The sequence below is a fragment of the Eurosta solidaginis genome, chromosome 1 (assembly GCF_040869045.1).
Source record: "Eurosta solidaginis isolate ZX-2024a chromosome 1, ASM4086904v1, whole genome shotgun sequence".
Lineage (NCBI taxonomy): Eukaryota > Metazoa > Arthropoda > Insecta > Diptera > Tephritidae > Eurosta > Eurosta solidaginis.
In genome coordinates, this window is record NC_090319.1 from 115,404,740 (window position 1) to 115,428,581 (window position 23,842).

The following is a 23,842-nucleotide window of genomic DNA, read 5'->3' on the forward strand; positions in this document are numbered from 1 at the left end:
CCGAAAAGCTAGCTGATGAAGAAGTGAAATTCAGAAACATGTCCTAGTAACCATCGCCGTTTGTAAACTTACAATTTTTCTCTAATATCAATTAGAAAAAAATATATTTACAACTCTTGCGCCGCGTACAAAAATCATAACACTTTTGTCAGAAAAGAAAACGCTATAAGACCGGATCATTAAGTAAACGTCATTAAAGCGTAGGTACACGTCGAATAAAAATTCCCCATGTAGTTTGTTAGAGAAAACTAGATTCGCATGATGCACCTCTTAACATTAAAATTAAAACCTGCAATTTTGACAGGCTAAATTTTTCGTTGTCCTAAACAATATTTTCTAATAGCATGAGATAGCAGGAGATCTACCCTAGTGCGTACATATGAAAACAGATATGTACAATGTGCATGCCAGGGTTGCCGTTTGGATACAATTGTATACATTTGAATACATTTTTAATGAGTGGATACAAAGATACAAAAAATCTTAAATGTATACATTTTTATTCTGGAAGATTCAACCTCTGTCACTGTCACGGGAACTAAAAATTGTCAGTAAGATTTCTAAAAAATGTTTGAATATACATTTTTATAGTAAATCAAATATTAGAATGATATTTACTTTTTTCCTTTATATCTATATTATATATATAGATAAACCGTATTTCTTCTACATAATTATTTTGTTGGTATTGGTTTTGTTTCAAATAAGTAGTGTTTATTCAGAAACGTATAAACAATAATTCCGTTTAAATAAACGCGTTTCGATATGTTAAATAGAAAAACCTTTATAACAGCGACATTTATTTAAAACTGAGCGTTGGTAAAATTTTATAAAATTCAGTTGAGTGATCCGTTTAGCCAAAATAGTGCGGTGATGTTTTGTTTTAAATATTATTAATTTCAAAATTTTGTTTCACACATTATATAAAATTCAGACGAAATGACTCAAAAACTATGTATCAATCTATTAAAACGAATTGATACATTTTTTCAGGAATGACACACTTTAGGAACAAAAAAAATTGCGCGAGTGGCAACGCTGGAACATACATTCAAGGTAGCGAGCATACTTACTACAAATGATTTGAGTAATGAGTAAATTTAGTTGCATGAATATGTTGATTGTGTATGTGTTAGCACAAACTGATATGTTTGCTACTATAACGGTTTCTAAAATACATCTCGCTCTACTATTTTTCGAAAATCAGAGAAAAGTTTGTATTTCGATATGTTTCAAATGGCATGCGCGCAGGATTTCTGCGCTAATGGGTACATATGAAAAAGTTCATATTAGGGTGGTTCGAAAAAAAATTTTGTCCAAATTCTATCCTCTGAAATGTTTCAATTTGATGTAAAAATAAAACCCTCACCAAAGTTTGGTCCTATTACTCCACCCTAAGTGGTACCCGAAAAACGGATTTCCCGATGGGTTTTAAGGTCTTGTACAGGCTTCAAACAATTTGTATGATTTTTTTCTCTAATCATATAATTTATAAACACTCTTTAATATATTGAGATCTTAATTACGACTTTTGTCCAAAAGTCGTGGCCATTTGAAGTTGTGTTCTTTGACGAAATTGTGTAAACAGTTATTTCACACTTAAAAAGTGTATTGAAATGATAAAGCATAAATTCACATAGCCATAACTAAAACAATATAATAATAACATAAATTCGTAATTAAGGTCGCAATACATTAAGAGTGTTTTCAAATGATATGATTAGAAAAAAATCATAAAAACTTTTTGTAACCTGTACAAGACCTCAAAACTAGGCAAAACGGCACATAAAAGATTTTCGTAAAAAGTTGAGTAAATTCAAGTTTGGACAAAAAATAGTTGTTCCCATGTTAACGAAACGGGACAATAAAATAAAAATATCGTACCCTGTAGAGTGGAGTTATAGGACCCATCTTTGGTGAGGGTTTTTTGTTTTTAATAAAATAGAAACATTTGAGAGGATGGAAATTGAAAAGTTGTTTTTCTCGGCACACCCTAAAGCACATATGTACATACATATGTACCCGTTATCAGAAATCCTGCGCGCAAGCGGGAAAATACAAATACGAAATATGCACAAACTTTTCTCTGATTTTCGAAAGAAAGAAGACCGACATGTATTTCAGAAACCGTTATAGTTGCGAACATCATCAACACAAAAACAATCAACATATTGATGCAACTAAATTTACGCATTATTTAAATCATTGTATGCGCGGTAACATGTACATTGTACATGTGTACATATGTATGTATGCATGTATGTTCATACGTGTTTTCGTGAAGCGTCTGCTGGCTTCAGACTTAAGGGCCCATTACTGATACTTAGCATAGACTTGACTTGACTTGGCGTAAACTTGGCAATTTAGCACCGATTATACTCCACTTAGCCCATACAATCTGGCATCATAATCAATAAGTGTCAATCTGTATGTCAAAATGAAATGGTAACAAATAAATGGCATCTAAAAATGTAAACGTCACTTAGAACTTACATAGAAAATCAAAATTCAACAGACTTCTAAGTCAAGTTAAGTGTTGCTAAGTTTTGAGTAATCAGTAACATGCAACTCACTGATTTTCGAAAGTTATAATTTATATTTATTAGGGTCGGCAAAATATAAAATTTAATTTTTCCTTTTGGTATAGTGAAAATATTTTTCAGGACAACGAAACATTTAGGCAATCAATAAGGTATGAATTATTGTAGTCGTTAGGGAGCTGTAGGTCGTGTTGTCAAGAAGTGTCTGCTGACTAGAGTCTTAAGCTAGCAGACACCCCCGTTTCTCGGAACCGGACGCAGCTAAAAATTTTTTTTGCGGTATTAAATTGCCAATAAATGTAATATCAATTATCCAAGTCGTTCGGAAGTCGTAGGTCGTGTTTTCACGAAGTGTCTGCTGGCTTGAGTCTTAAGCTAGCAGACACTCCCGTTTCTCGGAACCGGACGCAGCTTTAAATTTTTTTTGCGGTACTAAATTGCCAATAAATGCAATATCAATTATCCAAGTCGTTCGGAAGTCGTAGGTCGTGTTTTCACGAAGTGTCTGCTGGCTTGAGTCTTAAGCTAGCAGACACTCCCGTTTCTCGGAACCGGACGCAGCTTTAAATTTTTTTTTTCGGTACTAAATTGCCAATAAATGTAATATCAATTATCCAAGTCGTTCGGAAGTCGTAGGTCGTGTTTTCACGAAGTGTCTGCTGGCTTGAGTCTTAAGCTAGAAGACACTCCCGTTTCTCGGAACCGGACGCAGCTTTAAATTTTTGTTTCCGGTATTAAATTGCCAATAAATGTAATATCAATTATCCAAGTCGTTCGGAAGTCGTAGGTCGTGTTTTCACGAAGTGTCTGCTGGCTTGAGTCTTAAGCTAGCAGACACTCCCGTTTCTCGGAACCGGACGCAGCTTTAAATTTTTGTTTGCGGTATTAAATTGCCAATAAATGTAATATCAATTATCCAAGTCGTTCGGAAGTCGTAGGTCGTGTTTTCACGAAGTGTCTGCTGGCTTGAGTCTTAGGCTAGCAGACACTCCCGTTTCTCGGAACCGGACGCAGCTTTAAATTTTTTTTTGCGGTACTAAATTGCCAATAAATGCAATATCAATTATCAAAGTCGTTCGGAAGTCGTAGGTCGTGTTTTCACGAAGTGTCTGCTGGCTTGAGTCTTAAGCTAGCAGACACTCCCGTTTCTCGGAACCGGACGCAGCTTTAAATTTTTTTTTTTTCGGTACTAAATTGCCAATAAATGTAATATCAATTATCCAAGTCGTTCGGAAGTCGTAGGTCGTGTTTTCACGAAGTGTCTGCTGGCTTGAGTCTTAAGCTAGCAGACACTCCCGTTTCTCGGAACCGGACGCAGCTTAAAATTTTTTTTACGGTACTAAATTGCCAATAAATGTAATATCAATTATCCAAGTCGTTCGGAAGTCGTAGGTCGTGTTTTCACGAAGTGTCTGCTGGCTTGAGTCTTAAGCTAGAAGACACTCCCGTTTCTCGGAACCGGACGCAGCTTTAAATTTTTGTTTCCGGTATTAAATTGCCAATAAATGTAATATCAATTATCCAAGTCGTTCGGAAGTCGTAGGTCGTATTTTCACGAAGTGTCTGCTGGCTTGAGTCTTAAGCTAGCAGACACTCCCGTTTCTCGGAACCGGACGCAGCTTTAAATTTTTTTTTTGCGGTACTAAATTGCCAATAAATGCAATATCAATTATCCAAGTCGTTCGGAAGTCGTAGGTCGTGTTTTCACGAAGTGTCTGCTGGCTTGAGTCTTAAGCTAGCAGACACTCCCGTTTCTCGGAACCGGACGCAGCTTTAAATTTTTTTTTGCGGTATTAAATTGCCAATAAATGTAATATCAATTATCCAAGTGGTTCGAAAGTCGTAGGTCGTGTTTTCACGAAGTGTCTGCTGGCTTGAGTCTTAAGCTAGCAGACACTCCCGTTTCTCGGAACCGGACGCAGCTTTAAATTTTTGTTTGCGGTATTAAATTGCCAATAAATGTAATATCAATTATCCAAGTCGTTCGGAAGTCGTAGGTAGTGTTTTCACGAAGTGTCTGCTGGCTTGAGTCTTAAGCTAGCAGACACTCCCGTTTCTCGGAACCGGACGCAGCTTTAAATTTTTGTTTGCGGTATTAAATTGCCAATAAATGTAATATCAATTATCCAAGTCGTTCGGAAGTCGTAGGTAGTGTTTTCACGAAGTGTCTGCTGGCTTGAGTCTTAAGCTAGCAGACACTCCCGTTTCTCGGAACCGGACGCAGCTTTAAATTTTTGTTTGCGGTATTAAATTGCCAATAAATGTAATATCAATTATCCAAGTCGTTCGGAAGTCGTAGGTCGTGTTTTCACGAAGTGTCTGCTGGCTTTAGTCTTAAGCTAGCAGACACTCCCGTTTCTCGGAACCGGACGCAGCTTAAAATTTTTTTTTGCGGTACTAAATTGCCAATAAATGTAATATCAATTATCCAAGTCGTTCGGAAGTCGTAGGTCGTGTTTTCACGAAGTGTCTGCTGGCTTGAGTCTTAAGCTAGCAGACACTCCCGTTTCTCGGAACCGGACGCATCTTTAATTTTTTTTTGCGGTATTAAATTGCCAATAAATGTAATATCAATAATCCAAGTCGTTCGGAAGTCGTAGGTCGTGTTTTCACGAAGTGTCTGCTGGCTTGAGTCTTAAGCTAGCAGACACTCCCGTTTCTCGGAACCGGACGCAGCTTTAAATTTTTTTTGCGGTATTAAATTGCCAATAAATGTAATATCAATTATCCAAGTCGTTCGGAAGTCGTAGGTCGTGTTTTCACGAAGTGTCTGCTGGCTTGAGTCTTAAGCTAGCAGACACTCCCGTTTCTCGGAACCGGACGCAGCTTTAAATTTTTGTTTGCGGTATTAAATTGCCAATAAATGTAATATCAATTATCCAAGTCGTTCGGAAGTCGTAGGTCGTGTTTTCACGAAGTGTCTGCTGGCTTGAGTCTTAAGCTAGAAGACACTCCCGTTTCTCGGAACCGGACGCAGCTTTAAATTTTTGTTTGCGGTATTAAATTGCCAATAAATGTAATATCAATTATCAAAGTCGTTCGGAAGTCGTACGTCGTGGTTTCACGAAGTGTCTGCTGGCTTGAGTCTTAAGCTAGCAGACACTCCCGTTTCTCGGAACCGGACGCAGCTTTAAATTTTTTTTTGCGGTACTAAATTGCCAATAAATGCAATATCAATTATCCAAGTCGTTCGGAAGTCGTAGGTCGTGTTTTCACGAAGTGTCTGCTGGCTTGAGTCTTAAGCTAGCAGACACTCCCGTTTCTCGGAACCGGACGCAGCTTTAAATTTTTTTTGCGGTACTAAATTGCCAATAAATGTAATATCAATTATCCAAGTCGTTCGGAAGTCGTAGGTCGTGTTTTCACGAAGTGTCTGCTGGCTTGAGTCTTAAGCTAGCAGACACTCCCGTTTCTCGGAACCGGACGCAGCTTTAAATTTTTTTTGCGGTATTAAATAGCCAATAAATGAGGTATAAATTATTTAATATATAATATTGTTGTTTGCTATAGTGTGTCTGCCACCTTAATAGGACCGTTTTCAGGCGCTCAACAGAACTCATTATTGGGTTTTCAGCAATGCGTTGTTAGCACTGCTTCAGCTGTTCACTATTATATACATAAATATAATTTTTAGGTATTTAGTTAACGAGACAGGCTCATATTGCTTTATACAATGTTTTCGTTATTGATATTAGATAAAAATTAATGAGTAATAGTTTCTTTTGTATAAAATTTTCGTTAAATTGAGGAAATATTTTTCCTAATACTTGATTGAATATTTATCACAACATTTACATCTACGAATTAGCTCAGTGAATAATAGTACTCCACTTCAAAATTACGGACCTCGACAAAAAATCCACGGCCGTGGGAGTTACGCAATTTAATTTTTAATTTTTTTTTATACAATTTTCTTCATTTTTAAGAAAATTATTCCTTTAATCAAGGAAAAAATATCTTAACTTCTGAGAAAATTACTTATCTATATTAAGGGAAACGTTTCTATGGCGCAAAATCAATCCCATTTTCTCTTCCTTTTTAGGAATTTTGTTTTGAGTATAGTTAATGTATGCTAGCTGAAGTGATCATACGTTTGATTGCTGATTGACATTGTTTTTGCTGTAAATGCCGTTTCCCAGGTAGACAAGGTCCTTCATAGATTCAAATGCATATCTTTTTTAGAACTCTTTCCGGTCGCCGTGCTGTGGCGATAGCGTACTCGCCTACGGTGATTAACAATTATTATTTACCGGTGTTAAGCTCATTAATTCTTATATATCTTAAGTAAAATTGAACACACCATTAAACATGCATACACATAAGTGCATAAATAATTTAATAATAATTTAGTTTATGGTTTTGCAAAGTTTTTAAAAACATATCGTAAGAAACAGACTAGTATATATCACTGAAAAGATAAACAAATTTGTTGAAAAGATTTTTTGACGAAATGTATCTCTTCAACGAGCGTTAAAGCAAGATATTTCGCGAAAACGCTAGCGCCACAGAGACGTGTGCGTATATTGAATGCCACACTGCAATGGTTCGAGTCGATATTTCCACGTCTTAGAGTGCGCATGTCCAGGGCAATGGTGTTTTGTCTGCCATCGAACTTGCCGTAACTAATTTGCTTTGTCTTCTTTCAACTAAATTATGCATTCTGAACAGATTGATACCGACCAAAGCGCTTGCTGAACGCTATCACTGCACAAAAAATTATATTATTAAGCAGTGCGAGTATTCTTCGCTTAGCAACAATAACTAAAACTTCATTGGTGCATTATTGTAAAAATAGCACCATGCAATAACTTGTTCATAAAGAATTTACCAAAAACTAATAGCCTAACTTTGGTACAAGCCAATATATAAATTATGTACTATACAAGAAATAAATGCGAAGAAGGCAATTAGGAGAAGTTGCCCAAAAACGAAGACATGACATTTGTCGAGGCCGTTTGTCAACGAATCGTTATCGCAGTAATGTGGATTCATATGTCAGTCCCGGGAGAATAGGCTCTGATGAGATTTAAAAGGTATAATCTAAACATTTGTCGCCTTTTCCGGTCTGATATCGCTTTCCTACAAATTGGCGGGACGGAACCTACATGCGTTATGCTGACTACGAACGGCAGCTGCAAGGTAGATAAATCTTCACTCAGATCAAGTACACTCTTAGAAAAATTAATTTATAATTTAAAAACTTTTTGCTTAATTATTGATATTGCTTTACCCGGGCTTTGAATCCAGAACCTTCTGTATGGTAGGTGGAGCACGCTACCACACACCACGGCGCCCGCTTTTGTTTATCAAGTAATTTAATTCCAACGTCCAATTTAAAATTTAATTGATTAACCGGACAACACGAGCAAGGCTAACAGCTCCTTAATTCTAATGTATGCTTATTTTTCGACAGTTGGGAATCAACGGCAGGTTTATTGAGTAAAGAAAAGTCCCATGGAGGCTGCTATTAATTTATATTATCAAAAGTTAATGATATATTTGTACAATTCACTCAACAGCGGACAAAGCGCAGATGTCAAATGATGAAATGGGCGCCGCGGAACACCAGAAATGTGAAGTGCGTATTGATGTATTTCCAATTGAGCTTAATTGCAAATTACTTGAAATAATTGCTGTTCGCCAGTGTTTGATGGTTTGATCGATTCAATGTACAGATATGTACATATACCCAGCAAATATTCGTGTGAGCACCAGTTAAATATAAGCGGCAGTAAATTAAGAGGAAGCGTCAGGCCGATAATCTTAGCCGCTAGTGCCTTCTCAAAGTAATATAATTATTTACAATTGTATTTCTCATAAAAAAATAAATAAATAAATAATATAAAAGGAAGTGATATATGTGATGCTTGTTTTCTAAAAATCTAGTCACAATCCAAGCAATTTCTTGTTAAGTGCAAGCGGCATAAAACTTTCATTACATCCAATTTAAGGTCTCACGTTAGACTGCTGACATAGGAAGGACAGTAATGAATTTTCAATCGCTGAACTGAAAATGTTCCATTTCGAATTTAGTATGCAATGTCCTTATTTTTCAGAAATTTTTACCGATTTTTCTATCTTATCACTTTTAATAGCACAATTTCTGAAATTATTTAACAAAATTAAAAACATGAGTTAATTTTTGTCAATAACCCTGAGCTGTGATGAAAAAAATTGTGGCGATATTACGTTTACATGGGTTTCGAGCCTGGCTGTTTTTGGGATATATGTACGAGTATGTTACCTTGCTGGGTACACTCAAAAAAAATTTCCTAAAACTGAGGAAAATAGCTATCAAACTGAGAAAAAACAGGTATGATTTTGCGCCATTGAAAAGTTCTACTCAATCAAGGTAAGTAATTTTCTTAAAAATGAAGATATTTTTTTTCCACGGTTTTAGGAAAATTATCTAAGAAAAGAAAAAATGTGTTAATAAAATAAGGAAATAACTGTATAGAATTTATGAAAGTATTTTCCTTAAAATTAATAATAAATTGGTTGAAAACAGGAAAAAAGTATTTGTTTTATTGAAAAGCATTTCTTCAAAAGGAATAGGGATTATCGTAAGAAAGAGAAGAGGCTTTCTTATAATATGAAAATATTTGTATTGAATTTTTAGAAGATTTTTCTTTAAAATGACTAATATTTTACTCAAGAATACTAAAAATTGCTCAGTTTCGAGAAAAAAAAATCCTAAGGATGAGTTCTATTTCTCCGGTATTTGGAGAAAATATTTTTCAAAACGAGTAATACTCTACTTGAAAGTAGCAAACATTTCTTACTTTCGAGAAAAAAAATTTTAAAAATTGGTTAAATTTTTCCAGCCTTTGGAAAAAATATATTTTTAAATCTGGGGTACATTAAAAAACAAAATATTTCCTCGGGGTTTCTTTAATTAGTTTTATTATTTTTATTTCAGGAATTAAACACGACAGTAAAAAATTACATAACTATGACACATATAGTATATTTCAATTTTATTCATGTACTAATCATATGTGTGTATATAAGTATGTCCGTTATATAAATACCAAGTTCATTTTTTCTTTAACGCCTTTTTACATTTAAACCGGAACTGTTTAATATCTTTTGCCCTTAATGCTTTTTTAATATAATACTAGGGTGCAATTTACAAAAAACGGGTTTCCAGGTGAAATCATTATTTAAATTGCCTTGGATAAAACGGACAGCCCAAACAATCCATTTACATCCATAATTAATATTACACATAATAATATACATAGTAATAATAACAGAAATAAAAATTAATTTGTCAATATATGTATATCGATATTAAAAGAACAGCTTTGGCCTCAAAAACATTCGATTTTGAACTGTATAAAGATGAATTGGTGGATTTTTTAAGTTATCTGCGTTAAAAAGCTTAAATTCTGACGATTTCCCACCAACCTCGTACGATAAAAAATGTGCATTATATGTTAGAATACTAATTTTTTCACAAAACATGAAAGTTTTATTATCCTTTGTGAGAATCTCAAGTATTTGATAAGCGGAAAAATTGGGATCATAAAAAAATATAATAAAATTCCGTTTATACAATGTATTATAACTTTTGAAACTTAAATAACATACACACCCTTCCAGTGTTTCATTATTAAACATACTCTGTAAATGCGTCCAATACAAAGAACATTGTAGCAAACCTATTTTTTTACCAAGTAAAATTTCAATATTTTCGAAATTAGTTACATTTTCCGAAAATACTACTTAATGGCTAAAGACAATGTTAAATTTTTTCTTGATGTAATATTTTTAGCATATTCTTTCAACTGTCTATGCTTTGATTCAAAAGGTAGTGTCCAAAGCAATTTCAAGGGACCCGAATGTTCAAGCACTCTACAGTAGTGGATGAGAAGATGTTGCTTTGGTTTCAAAGTATCATAAAAAATGTTATGAGTTTGTATATGAGATTTAAAATTTATCATATCTAAGCTCGTGTACTCAGACAATAACAACAAGTCCAATAGCTCTATAAGATTCAAAACAAATTTCCATACGATATCATCTCTTTCTACTACGTCTCCAATAATCAAAGTAAAAAAATGAGCAAACGTTAGCATTTCTCGACCAGAAAGCTTCAAGTTAAATGATTTTATATGATGCAACTGCAGAGAAGGTGATTTGTTCCCATTTTCAGTTTCGCCATAGTCAAAATGTTGTTTCCGAAGATTAAGAAATTCCAAATCAAAAGTTTTCTGATTGATATAATGTAGGATATTACAAAAACCATATTTCAATACGCCCTCTAGGATATCATGTAATATATCAACATAATAGTTTTCAGTAACATGAAAGTTATGTATTTTATTAAAAATAGAATTTTCAGTAATCCCTGTGTTTCCAAAATCATTTTGTACAATATCCTGCTCATTATTAAGTTTATTTCGCAACTTGCCAAATTCTTCTATAAATGCTGACTTAGTTTCTATTTTATTAGCTTTACAAAATCTGCAAAAATAGTTTGAGGAAAATGATCTAGAAAACCCGAGAATATTATTTAATGCTAAGTTGTCTCCTGCTACTAAACCCAAGCAAGGAAAAATTGTCTTAGTCCCATTTGAAGTTTTTATATCTATACCATTTTCTTCCAAGTCATTAAGGATTTCTATTAATTTAAAAAATGTTTTGGCATTACCAAAACTTTTAACATCTTGCGATTTGAATAGAGCTGCAATAAATATAGAGGCAAGTTTATGCCTAATAATTATTGGGGCTGTGGGGAATGAGTAATAAGTTGCCAAAAGTGATGAGCTATGAGAGCCCAACGGGTTGTTAACTTCAAAATCGTCGAAATAGAGCAAATAGGGAATAAGAAATTTTTTTGGATACCTATTTATCTTATTTCGCCATGTTTTTCCGTTAATAAAGTTGTTTAAAGAAGTGTTATCTATTGCTAGGCTTTTCATATTTTCCTCAAAACTTTCATATACACCTGGTATTTCAAAGAATTTCTTAATTTGGAATTTTATTGGGAACAATACACCTTTTGCTACAGTAGCATCAAGCTTGGCGACATGCCTAATTTGCAAAGATCTTACTGAATTATCAATCTGAATAATTTTGGGAGCAGCATAAAGATCCAGCTCTTTTAGAGTTTTAATAAGTTTATACTCAGAATTTATGTCTTTGAAAAGATCGTTACAACAGGAAGCCAAATCCTGTAGACTAGCTTTTAAATCTGGTAGATTTTTTGAGTCAAAATGATTTAAAATATTTATTATTTTAGCTCTTATTGGATTTATAATTAAGCTTGTGACTTCTCTTTGCAATTGTATTGTTTCTCTTCTTGGAATTTTCTTTTTGCAAAAATGGTGTAATGAAAACTTTAAATAACCTTCCTCAATACTGATATCTGGCACAGAAAAAGTATTATTGTAATCACTTCTGAAGATTTCACAATTTTGTTGAGGAGGAACAATAGCTGTACAAGTATTCGACGATGTTTCATTTGAGTTGCTCATACTAACTGAGTTGTTTGTGGTACAATATCTCTTACTCTCATTTTGCATGTGTTTTTTAAAAGCTTTGAAAGTTGGGAAAGTTTGATTACAATTTGAAAATCCGCATTGAAATAAGTCATTTGTTGCTAAAGTATGCACATTTTTACGTGATAAAACAAGATTTTACATTGTGTAAATATTCTTGAACAAACATAACATTTTAAATTCATTTTGTCTTTTTTTACAAACAGTACTTATTTTTATAAAAAAAGTATACAGACTTGTAATGAAATTAGTAATAAAAATTAGGGTTTCTTCATATATGTAATACTTCTACATTGCTTCTTACCTATATTTTCAATGTAAAAAATTCCGAAAACATATCCAAGCAATTTCGATACTAGAGTATGCATGTATTGTATAGGTGTAAAATTGATTCAAATTTTTCATGTATGAATTTTTCAATATATATGTATATGTGATTACTGTGTGTACTGTTTTCGTACGGTACTAGGCTTTACTGCCTATATAGAAGTATTACATATATGGGTTTCTTATTTAAACAGGAGTTTCCACTGAAATATTTTCTAAGTCGTTTAAAATTCCGCAAAGTGAAGCACACTTATCATTACATTTTAAGTTAATACTATAAAAATATTTCTGTATAAACAGCCACACTAAATTACACTCAAATGGATACTTTAAATTTAAGACATGAAATATTTTGAAACAACCATCAACACATTTTACAAAGTTCTGGAACTTGTAATATATATCTGCGAAATAAATATAATATTCTCTAAGTTCAAAAACGTCGAGTCCCACAGCACATATAATCGGCTGTACAGTATTTTTGTCTTTGAATTTCTTATCCACCATTAATTTTACTTTTGCTTGCAACTCACTTTGCGTACACACAAAAATTAAGAAGCTGTTTCGGGAATCGCTGATTGTTGGTTTTATTATAACATTTTTCCGGCTTTGCGGGCAAATTTTATACTGTCTGCCAGTTGGCACCAAAACGGAATGAAGGAGATATAATACCACGCAATCTTATACATCTGGGGATTGCAAATTTGTTAACATTTTAAATTATATTGCAAATAAAAGTAAGTCCGCTTTCACATTATAAAATCCTTGAATTCAAGACTGCTGCTTAAGATGCAAAGGAAGTGTATGTACTGGGGAAGAGTAAGACTGCGTTCGTACAGTCAAGATGTTTTAATTTTGTCTTGCTATCTCTCCCTCTCTCAATCTCTTTCCTTACAAGAATGTATGACGGTTTATATTTTCTTTTGGTTTTGTTAATTTCCCTTGTCAAATTCCGTTTGGAGACAAACCGGTTTTGACGTTGTGCCATCATCAGTGTCGAACGAAAATCGATACCGATGATGGCACAACGCCGGAACCGGTTTGTCTCCAAACCAAATTTGACAAAGGATGACGGAAAATTGTTCCAATATACATCAGTTTTTATTTTACATTTGTTGTAACAAACATTTACAAAAGTAAACACTTACAGAAAAGCCAAAAGGCAGAATTTAACTCAAGAATTATATAATGTAAAAGTGGACTAAATCACACCAACCGCTTGTGAAAATTCCTTCTTTGAGTCGCTTCCATATATGTAAACTGTTTGCATCCTTGATATGAGTGTCAAAAAATAATGGTATTGATTGATGAAACCGGCTCCATTTATCAAACAACAAATAAGTCCGTTCTAGATAGAGCTTTTGAAAATCAAGTTCAATCTTTACATAAAAACGTTGTGAGTGTTAATACGTGGTGATATAAATAGATACAGTAATAATATACCAGTGAATATCCAAAGCTTTGTTTATAAAGTGGCCACTCTTCTAGAATTGAATTTAAGTTTTCAGCGTTCTTCATAAAGCTGTGTCTGACTGCGAATGTTGTCTCCCATTTTTGTACCACTTCGTCGTAAGGTTCAATATAATACTTCAGCCAAACTTGATCGTTACTTTCCTTACCATCTAAAGAATTCAATACATTGTCATTAGAAAACAAGTAAGGAAGGTTAAGTTCGGGTGTAACCGAACATTACATACTCAGTTGAGAGCTATGGTGACAACATAAGGGAAAATAACCATGTAGGAAAATGAACCGAGGGAAACCCTGGAATGTGTTTGTATGACATGTGTATCAAATGAAAGGCATTAAAGAGTATTTTATGAGGGAGTGGGCCATAGTTCTATAGGTGGACGCCATTTAGGGATATAGCCATAAAGGTGGATCAGGGTTGACTCTAGAATGCGTTTGTACGATATGGGTATCAAATGAAAGGTATTAATGAGTATTTTAAAAGGGCGTGGACCTAAGTTCTATAGATGGACGCCTTTTCGAGATATCGCCGTAAATATGGACCAGGGGTGACTCTAGAATGCGTTTGTATGATATGGGTATCAAATGAAAGGTGTTAATGAGCATTTTAAAAGGGAGTAATCCTTAGTTCCATAGGTGGACGCCGTTTCGAGATATCGCCATAAAGGTGAACCAGGGGTGACCCTAGAATTTGTTTGCACAATATGGGCATCAAACGAAAGGTGTTAATGTGTATTTTAAAAGGGAGTGGGACTTAGTTCTATAGGTGGACGCCGTTTCGAGATATCGCCATAAAGGTGGGCCAGGGGTGACTCTAGAATTCGTTTGTGCAATATGGGTATCAAACGAAAGGAGTTAGTGAGTATTTTAAGAGGGAGTGGGCCTTAGTTCTATAGGTGTACGCATTTTCGAGGTATCGCAATAAAGGTGGACCAGGGGTGACTCTAGATTTTGTTTGTACGATATGGGTAGCAAATGAAAGGTGTTAATGAGTATTTTTAAAAGGGAGTGGGCCTTCGTTTTATAGGTTTTCGCCTTTTCGAGATATCACCATAAAGGTAGACCAATAGTGACTCTAGAATTCGTTTGTGCAATATGGGTATCAAACGAAAGGAGTTAATGAGTATTTTAAGAGGGAGTGGGCCTTTCTGGACCAGGGGTGACTCTAGACTTTGTTTGTACGATATGGGTATCAAATGAAAGATGTTAATGAGTATTTTTAAAAGGGAGTTGGCCTTCGTTCTATAGGTGTTCGCCTTTTCGAGATATCGCCATAAAGGTGGACCAGGGGTGACTCTAGAATTCGTTTGTGCAATATGAGTAGCTAACGAAAGGATTTAATGAGTATTTTAAGAGGGAGTGGGCCTTAGTTCTATAGGTGGACGCCTTTTCGAGATATCGCCATAAAGATGGACCAGGTGTGACTCTAGAATGCGTTTGTACGATATGGGTATCAAATGAAAGGTGTTAATGAGTATTTTAAAAGGGAGTAATCCTTAGTTCCATAGGTGGACGCCGTTTCGAGATATCGCCATAAAGGTGGGCCAGGGGTGATTTTAGAATTCGTTTGTGCAATATGGGTATCAAACGAAAGGAGTTAATGAGTATTTTAAGAGGGAGTGAGCCTTTCTGGACCAGGGGTGACTCTAGACTTTGTTTGTACGATATGGGTATCAAATGAAAGGTGTTAATGAGTATTTTTAAAAGGGAGTGGGCCTTCGTTTTATAGGTGTTCGCCTTTTCGAGATATCGCCATAAAGGTGGACCAGGGGTGACTCTAGAATTCGTTTGTGCAATATGGGTATCAAACGAAAGGATTTAATGAGTATTTTAAGAGGGAGTGCGTCTTAGTTCTATAGGTGGACGCCTTTTCGAGATATCGCCATAAAGATGGACCAGGTGTGACTCTAGAATGCGTTTGTACGATATGGGTATCAAATGAAAGGTGTTAATGAGTATTTTAAAAGGGAGTAATCCTTAGTTCCATAGGTGGACGCCGTTTCGAGATATCGCCATAAAGGTGGGCCAGGGGTGACTCTAGAATTCGTTTCTGCAATATTGGTATCAAACGAAAGGAGTTAATGGGTATTTTAAGAGGGAGTGTGCCTTTCTGGACCAGGGGTGACTCTAGACTTTGTTTGTACGATATGGGTATCAAATGAAAGGTGTTAATGAGTATTTTTAAAAGGGAGTGGGCCTTCGTTCTATAGGTGTTCGCCTTTTCGAAATATCGCCATAAAGGTGGACCAGGGGTGACTCTAGAATGAGTTTGTACGATATGGGTATCAAATTAAAAGTATTAATGAGAGTTTTAAAAGTTAGTTGTATATGTGAAGGCGTTTTCCAGATATCGACCAAAATGTGGACCAGGGTGACCCAGAACATCATCTGTTGGATACCGCTAATTTATTTATATATGTAATACCTGCCAAGATTTAAAGGTTTTTTATTTCGCCCTGCAGAACTTTTTCATTTTCTTCTACTTAATATGGTAGGTGTCACAACCATTTTATAAAGTTTTTTCTAAAGTTATATTTCGCGTCAATAAAACAATCCAATTACCTTACCATATTTCATCCCTTTTTTCGTATTTGGTATAGAATTATGGCATTTTTTTCATTTTTTGTAATTTTCGATATCGAAAAAGTGGGCGTGGTCATAGTAGGATTTCGTTCATTTTTCATACCAATACAAAGTGAGTTCAGATAAGTACGTGAATTGAGTTTAGTAAAGATATATCGATTTTTGCTCAAGTTATCGTGTTAACGGCCATGCGGAAGAACAGACGGATGACTGTGTATAAAAACTGGGCGTGACATCAACCGATTTCGCCCATTTTCGCAGAAAACAGTTAACGCCGTAAAATCTATGCCCCTACCAAATTTCAAAAGGATTGGTTAATTTTTGTTCGACTTATGGCGTTAAAAGTATCCTAGACAAATTAAATGAAAAAGGGCGGAGCCACGCCCATTTTTAAATTTTCTTTTATTTTTGTATTTTGTTGCACCATATCATTACTGGAGTTGAATCTTGACATAATTTACTTATATACTGTAAAGATATTAAATTTTTTGTTAAAATTTTACTTTAAAAAAAATTTTTTTTAAAAGTGGGCGTGGTCCTTCTCCGATTTTGCTAATTTTTATTAAGCGTACATATAGTAATAAGAGTAACGTCCCTGCCAAATTTCATCATATCTTCAACGACTGCCAAATTACAGCTTGCAAAATTTTAAGTTACCTTCTTTTAAAAGTGGGCGGTGCCACGCCCATTGTCCAAAATTTTACTAATTTTCTATTTTGCGTCATAAGGTCAACTCATCTGCCAAGTTTCGTCGCTTTATCGGTCTTTTGTAATGAATTATCGCACTTTTTCGGTTTTTCGAAATTTTCGATATCGAAAAAGTGGGCGTGGTTATAGTCCGATATCGTTCATTTTAAATAGCGATCTGAGGTGAGTGCTCAGGAACCTACGTACCAAATTTCATCAAGATACCTCAAAATTTACTCAAGTTATCGTGTTAACGGGCGGACGGACATGGCTCAATCAAATTTTTTTCGATCCTGATTATTTGATATATGGAAGTCTATATCTATCTCGATTCCTTTATATATGTACAACCAACCGTTATCCAATCAAACTTAATATACTTTGTGAGCTCTGCTCAACTGAGTATAAAAAACAGAGTCGGGGTAGTGAATTAATGCGCAGCTTGTACTAATAGTTGAGTGGTGAGTAAAAAAATAGCAGCTTCATTCAGTAATAGCTGTAGTGAAGTTAAACAATTTGTCACCCAAATTTAAAAGCTGGCGTGTAAATATTTGCAGCTTCAGCTTGGTGCACACACATTTTTCTTCACCAAAAATAAAAATCTCTTTCCATTCTCTACCATTCTCTATTTTCTTTCTTTTCCCAATTTCTTCTCTACGCAATCCTTCCCATTCTCCCTATTTATTTATTTTCCTTTCTCTATATCTCTCTCATATTCCCTCCTTATTGACCCTGACCACCCCCCCCCCCCTTTCATTTGCCCTTCCTTTTGTCGGTACCATTTCCTTTCTCTGCATATTTCACTACATTTTTTCCTTGCTCTTCCCCAGTTATTTACACTCCTCTTTCTCTTTGTATCCTCTTTCTTTGTCTTTTACTTTCCCCTTTATTTTTAATTTTTCCATAACTTACCCGGCAAAGCATAATTTGGTTCATTCGTTTCAAGGGATTCCTCTAATGCTCTCTTCTTTAAGATGATCCCGTCTGCTCTCAATTTTGATAAGCTACTGTGATATTTTGCATACAAACAGCCACCTGGTATCTTTCCTTTAACAGCAAGATAATAAGTCGTAATCCATTATAAGAGTAAAGACATTTAGAGGAGGTAGTAGCATTATTATACCTGAGTTTCCTTTGTAAAATATTTAACGATTTTAAATGATAATAGATCAGAGGTATATGGACGAGCACAGATTTTAGCATCAATCAGATAACTGGTCACAGTTGCAGATAATAATTTACGGTATTTCGGTTTAAGATTTTGTTTGTTTTCGTAAAACTTTAGGATTTGTTTTCCACTAGCTGTTTCATTGAGAATATCTTCTATAGATTTCTGTAACAAGTTTTGAAAATGCTATACAAAACAGTTGTAAATACTGTATAAAAATTAAGTGCGCTGTTTAGGTGATCACCAATGGTGCAGTGAAATAACGCCCGGAGGTTTTATTTTTTTTTATACTATAAAATTAATAAACAGAAAATGCATTTTGTGATTTCATTTAATTAAAATAATAAATTAATACTGATATCCCAGCCCTACCACCTACTTCCATTCCTAGTCCTACTCCCAATCCTAGTCCTGCTCCAATTCCATTCCCATTCATACTAACACTCCCATCTTGTTCTTACTCTCACTTCCACTTCCATTCCTGCGCCTGCACCTGCTCCCATCCCTTTCTTACTACTACTACTCCAATCCCATTCCTCCCCACACTTCCACTCCCATTCCACCTCACACTCCCCCTCCCGAAAAGTCAAGACGAACTTGGCACCGATTTTCATTTCTTAGCAGCCAGTACACTTACATCGTAGAAACTTCTGACACCACTGTTGAAACTTGAGGCTGGTGGCGTGGGTTCCGATAAGCAATGTGTCTCTGTAGTACCTCCTTCATCCTGTGAACAAAAATTATTTTAAATATGTTATGATTAAAAATGTTATGTTTTATTACTACTTCCGCTTGCCATTTTAAAAGATTTCTCTCAAATATTACGCACTGTCCAAACAGAGATTTGTCAATTAGGGTATCCAAATGATTTGGTTTCAAATGACGTAAGCTTTCAATTGTAAATCCATTATCTTTATTTTTAAAGTCTTAAATAAGCATAACAACTATAAAATATAAAGCAATAATTTACCTTTAAGAAGTTCATAAAATACTCCTCCTTGCAGTTTCTCCATTAAATTTTTTAGGTCTTCTGCCATTGCGCACACAATCGGATAAATGTTTTGTAAACACCCTAATGAAGACAGTATAAAATTTGCCCGCAAAGCCGGAAAAAGGTTATAATAAAACCAACAATCAGCGATTCCCGAAACAGCTTCTTAATTTTTGTGTGTACACAAAGTGAGTTGCAAGCAAAGGTAAAATGAATGGTGGATGAGAAATTCAAAGACAAAAATACTGTACAGCCGATTATATGTGCTGTGGGACTCGACGTTTTTGAACTTAGAGAATATTATATTTATTTCGCAGATATATATTACAAGTTCCAGAACTCCAAAAATTTAGCAAAGGACTTATTTATTATGCTTTATTTACTTACAAATGCTTTATTTGCGACGATTTGTACGTGGATTTCAATTTTCACACTATTTTATCGGCAAAGAAACAGAACATACATTCATACATACGTATGTATGCACATATAAAGAAGTTAGAAAGTCCGACTAAAAAATTTAGATGAACGAATATGTAAAAAAGTAGCAATAATTAATATATGCATTTATACTTACAAACGATTTATTTATGACAAATTTTCCGAGAATTGCAATCTTGAAGGCTTATATATTTTGCCAAAAAAGTGAGGAATATTACAATTTCACTTAATTTCGACACGCCAGGAAATAATGATGGAGAACTAGTGATAGAAATATCGATAGTACGGGCAGTTTTTTATTACTGTAACAATCGGGTTTCATTCAAAAGCTATCGATGCTATGATTAGAATGAAAATATTTTTGGTTTTGTTACCTATAATGACCTATCTGAATCAAACATTTTGGAAAAAATAGCCAAACTGGAAAACGCTTCAAAAATGCATTTGGCTCTTATTGCTTGTTGCATCAGATGTACTGCTAAAGGGCTTATTAATGGTGACTTAACCTTAATCATATAAAACAGCTGATCGAACCAACTTTATGAAACACAAATCACATACCCAGATTGAGCATTCACGAGTTCAAAATTGCTTCGTTCTGCGCATCTACGTCACAGTTGACTGTTTGAGCGAATAAAAGAAAGAGAGAAAAAAACAAGAGCTAAGGGAAAATGACGTAAAAATTGCCCATAAAAATTAGCTGATCCAATGTTTACGTGCGCAATGCGCAATCTTCTAGTGTGATTTGTGTTTATGAAAATCAATGAAATCGATTAACGGTGACATACCATAACGCTAACGCCTAAACCATACCCTAGCCAACGAATTGATTTTTGGTTTTCTGCCATATCCATAAACACCTGATTGCCATTTTTGTGTTATTGAAAATTTTTGTGTTATTGAAATTTTTTATGTTTGCTTGTATTTAGTTTTTCGAAATTTAAATTATATTTTTCGTGAAAAAGCGGAAAATAAAATATTTATGTCTCTCAAGAGATATTTGCAAAAAACGCGAAATGAGGCGTCGTTTAAGGCGATGTCTAATATAACTTTTGTGGCGCGTTGCGTGACATTTAATTTTGGGAGCTAAGATAAATGCTGGTAATTAAACGCAACATAAGTGGGCGAAATGCGGTAGTGCTTTTATTACGCGCATATACGTTTGCGCCTAAATTTTGTATGAAGAGATAAGCGCTCAAATCTCTCCATGCGAAATTTAAGCGCAAACGCATATGCGTAAAAAAAACGACCAAAGCAGGGATGCACCTTAACGTTAAGCTAATCGTTTATCAAAAAAACGTTAACAAAAACGTGATACTTTATTTTTGAATTGTGCTGGCAATGCTATAGCCATGGTGAAGGCGTAAGGTGGTAACAGCGAGCGGACATACAAACAAACTCCATGTAAATTTGTTTGTGCAATTCGTTGGTGGTAATGTCAAAAATACTCTGAGAAATTTTCGTACTGTCAAAATTCATGAGAAAAGTTGCAATCAGCTTGGCTAATGCTTTCACCTTTAATGACTCCGCCATCAATCAGCTTTGCCAGCATAGTTTGAAATTAATAATCAACATAAACGATTTGATTTCGTTTTGATATGACAGAAAACGAAACAAAATCATTTCGTTAATTTGACGTTCTTAACGTTAATAACCGAAACGAAATGACTTTGTGTCCTTTATTAACGTTAATTATCGTAACGAAATGATATCGGCTCGTTGATTAAGCATGCCTGGACCAAAGTTCATTAACATATTCAGAAAGGGTGGCAGCATTATATTCCGGTTTTCAGAAACATAGATAAATCTCTCCTCAAATTAATGGCACTTTTTATACAGAAATAGAAAAATTTTACTCAATTCATAGAATATTTTTTCAATCTATGGAAACTTTTTTAGGAAGGGATTTCCTCATTTTAGGTAAGTGCTTTTTTCTGAGTGTAATATAACTGAAATATTTACCTAAATACTCAAAAATTAATCTGTTTGCGCTCATTTAAACGTTTTTTTAATAAAACTTGTGGTGAATTGTAGAGATTTTGCTGTTAAGATAACCGTACTGAATTGCACTGATTTTTTAGCGCAACAAAAAAAAAATCGGAGTAAAAATAATTAGTTTTTCCTTCCTGAAGATTAAAATAGTATCTGCTTATAAATTTTAACAGGATAAGCTTACATAAACTTACAATGCCAATAAAGCGTACAATATTAAATCTTAATATATAAAATGTTTGAGGCCAATGGACTCCTAAACTACTGAACCGGTTTTGAATTCGTTTTGCACCCCGTGTGTAGTATGATCTGATTTGAAATATATGATCTCAGTTTATAATCGCAATATTATTTTATTGCAATTTTTTTTTTTTTACGTAATAATAAAATGTTACGTATACGCAGTGGCACTCATATTTTCAAGTGGTGCGGATATACTTCCGTGTAATTGCTTGGTGTTTAATTAAACAACGTGCTTATCAATAAAAAACAAGTAAGGAAGGCTAAGTTCGGGTGCAACCGAACATTACATACTCAGTTGAGAGATATGGTGGCAACATAAGGGAAAATCACCATGTAGGAAAATTAACCTAGGGTAACCCTGGAATGTGTTTGTATGACATGTGTATCAAATGGAAGGTATTAAAGAGTATTTTAAGAGGGAGTGGGCCATAGTTCTATAAGTGGACGCCATTTAGGGATATCTCCATAAAGGTGGACCAGGGCTGACTCTAGAATTTGTTTGTACGATATGGTTATCAAATGAAGGGTGCTATTGAGTATTTTAAAAGGGAGTGGGCCATAGTTCTATTGGTGGACGCCTTTTCGAGATATCGCCATAAAGGTGGACCAGGGGTGACTCTAGAATGCGTTTGTACAATATGGGTATCAAATGAAAGGTGTTAATGAGTGTTTTAAAAGGGAGTGTGCCTTAGTTCTATGGGTGGACGCCTTTTCAAGATATCGCCATAAAGGTGGACCAGGGGTGACTCTAGAATTTTTTTGTGCGATATGGATATCAAATGAAAGATGTTAATGAGTATTTTAAAATGGAGTGGGCCTTAGTTCTATTGGTGGACGCCTTTTCGAGATATCGCCATAAAGGTGGACCAGGGGTTACTCTAGAATGCGTTTGTACAATATGGGTATCAAACGAAAGGTGTTAATGAGTATTTTAAAAGAGAGTGGGCCTTAGTTCAATGGGTGGACGCCTTTTCGAGATATCGCCATAAAGGTGGACCAGGGGTGACTCCAGAATTTGTTTGTACGATATGGGTATCAAATGAAAGGTGTTAATGAGTATTTTAAAAGGGAGTGGGCCTTAGTTCTATGGATGAACGCCTTTTCGAGATATCGCCATAAAGGTGGACCAGGGTTGATTCTAGAATTTGTTTGTACGATATGGGTATCAAATGAAAGGTGTTAATGAGTACTTCAAAAGGGAGTGGGCCTTAGTTCTATTGGTGGACGCCTTTTCGAGATATCGCCATAAGGGTGGATCAGGGGTGACTCTAGAATTTGTTTGTACAATATGGGTGTCAAACGAAAGGTGTTAATGAGTATTTTAAAAAGGAGTGGGCCTTAGTTCTATGGGTGGACGCCTTTTCGAGATATCGCCATAATGTTGGACCAGGGGTGACTCTAGAATTTTTTTGTACGATATGGGTATCAAATTAAAGATGTTAATGAGTATTTTAAAAGGAAGTGGGCCTTAATTCTATAGGTGGACGCCTTTTCGAGATATCTTTATAAAGGTGGACCAGGGTTTACTCTATAATATGTTTGTACGATATGGGTATGAAATGAATGGTGTTAATGAGTATTTTAAAAGGGAGTGGTGCTAGTTGTATATGTAAAGGCGTTTTCGAGATATCGACCAAAATGTGGACCAGGGTGACCCAGAACATCTTCTGTCGCGTACCGCTTATTTATTTATATATGTAATACCACGGACAGTATTCCTGCCAAGATTTCAAGTGCTTTTGGATTTCGCCCTGCAAAACTTTTTCATTTTCTTCTACTTAATATGATAGGTGTCCCACTCATTTTAAAAAAGTTTTTTTCTAAAGTTATATTTTGCGTCAATAAACCAATCCAATTACCACGTTTCATCCTTTTTTTCGTATTTGGTATAGAA

At 34.8% G+C, this 23,842-nt stretch overlaps 2 long non-coding RNA genes across 2 annotated transcripts; both read right to left on the reverse strand.

Moving 5' to 3' along the window:
- Positions 1-18,332: 18,332 nt before the first annotated feature.
- On the reverse strand, positions 18,333-19,180 carry LOC137237623 (uncharacterized). The gene is made up of 3 exons (XR_010948993.1): positions 19,065-19,180; positions 18,919-19,008; positions 18,333-18,446 (listed from the first exon to the last, which is right to left on the reverse strand). It is a non-coding gene; the product is annotated as an uncharacterized lncRNA (long non-coding RNA).
- A 100-nt stretch (positions 19,181-19,280) lies between these two features.
- On the reverse strand, positions 19,281-19,955 carry LOC137237619 (uncharacterized). Its single transcript, XR_010948987.1, has 3 exons — positions 19,850-19,955; positions 19,660-19,783; positions 19,281-19,437 (listed from the first exon to the last, which is right to left on the reverse strand). It is a non-coding gene; the product is annotated as an uncharacterized lncRNA (long non-coding RNA).
- Positions 19,956-23,842: the final 3,887 nt, after the last annotated feature.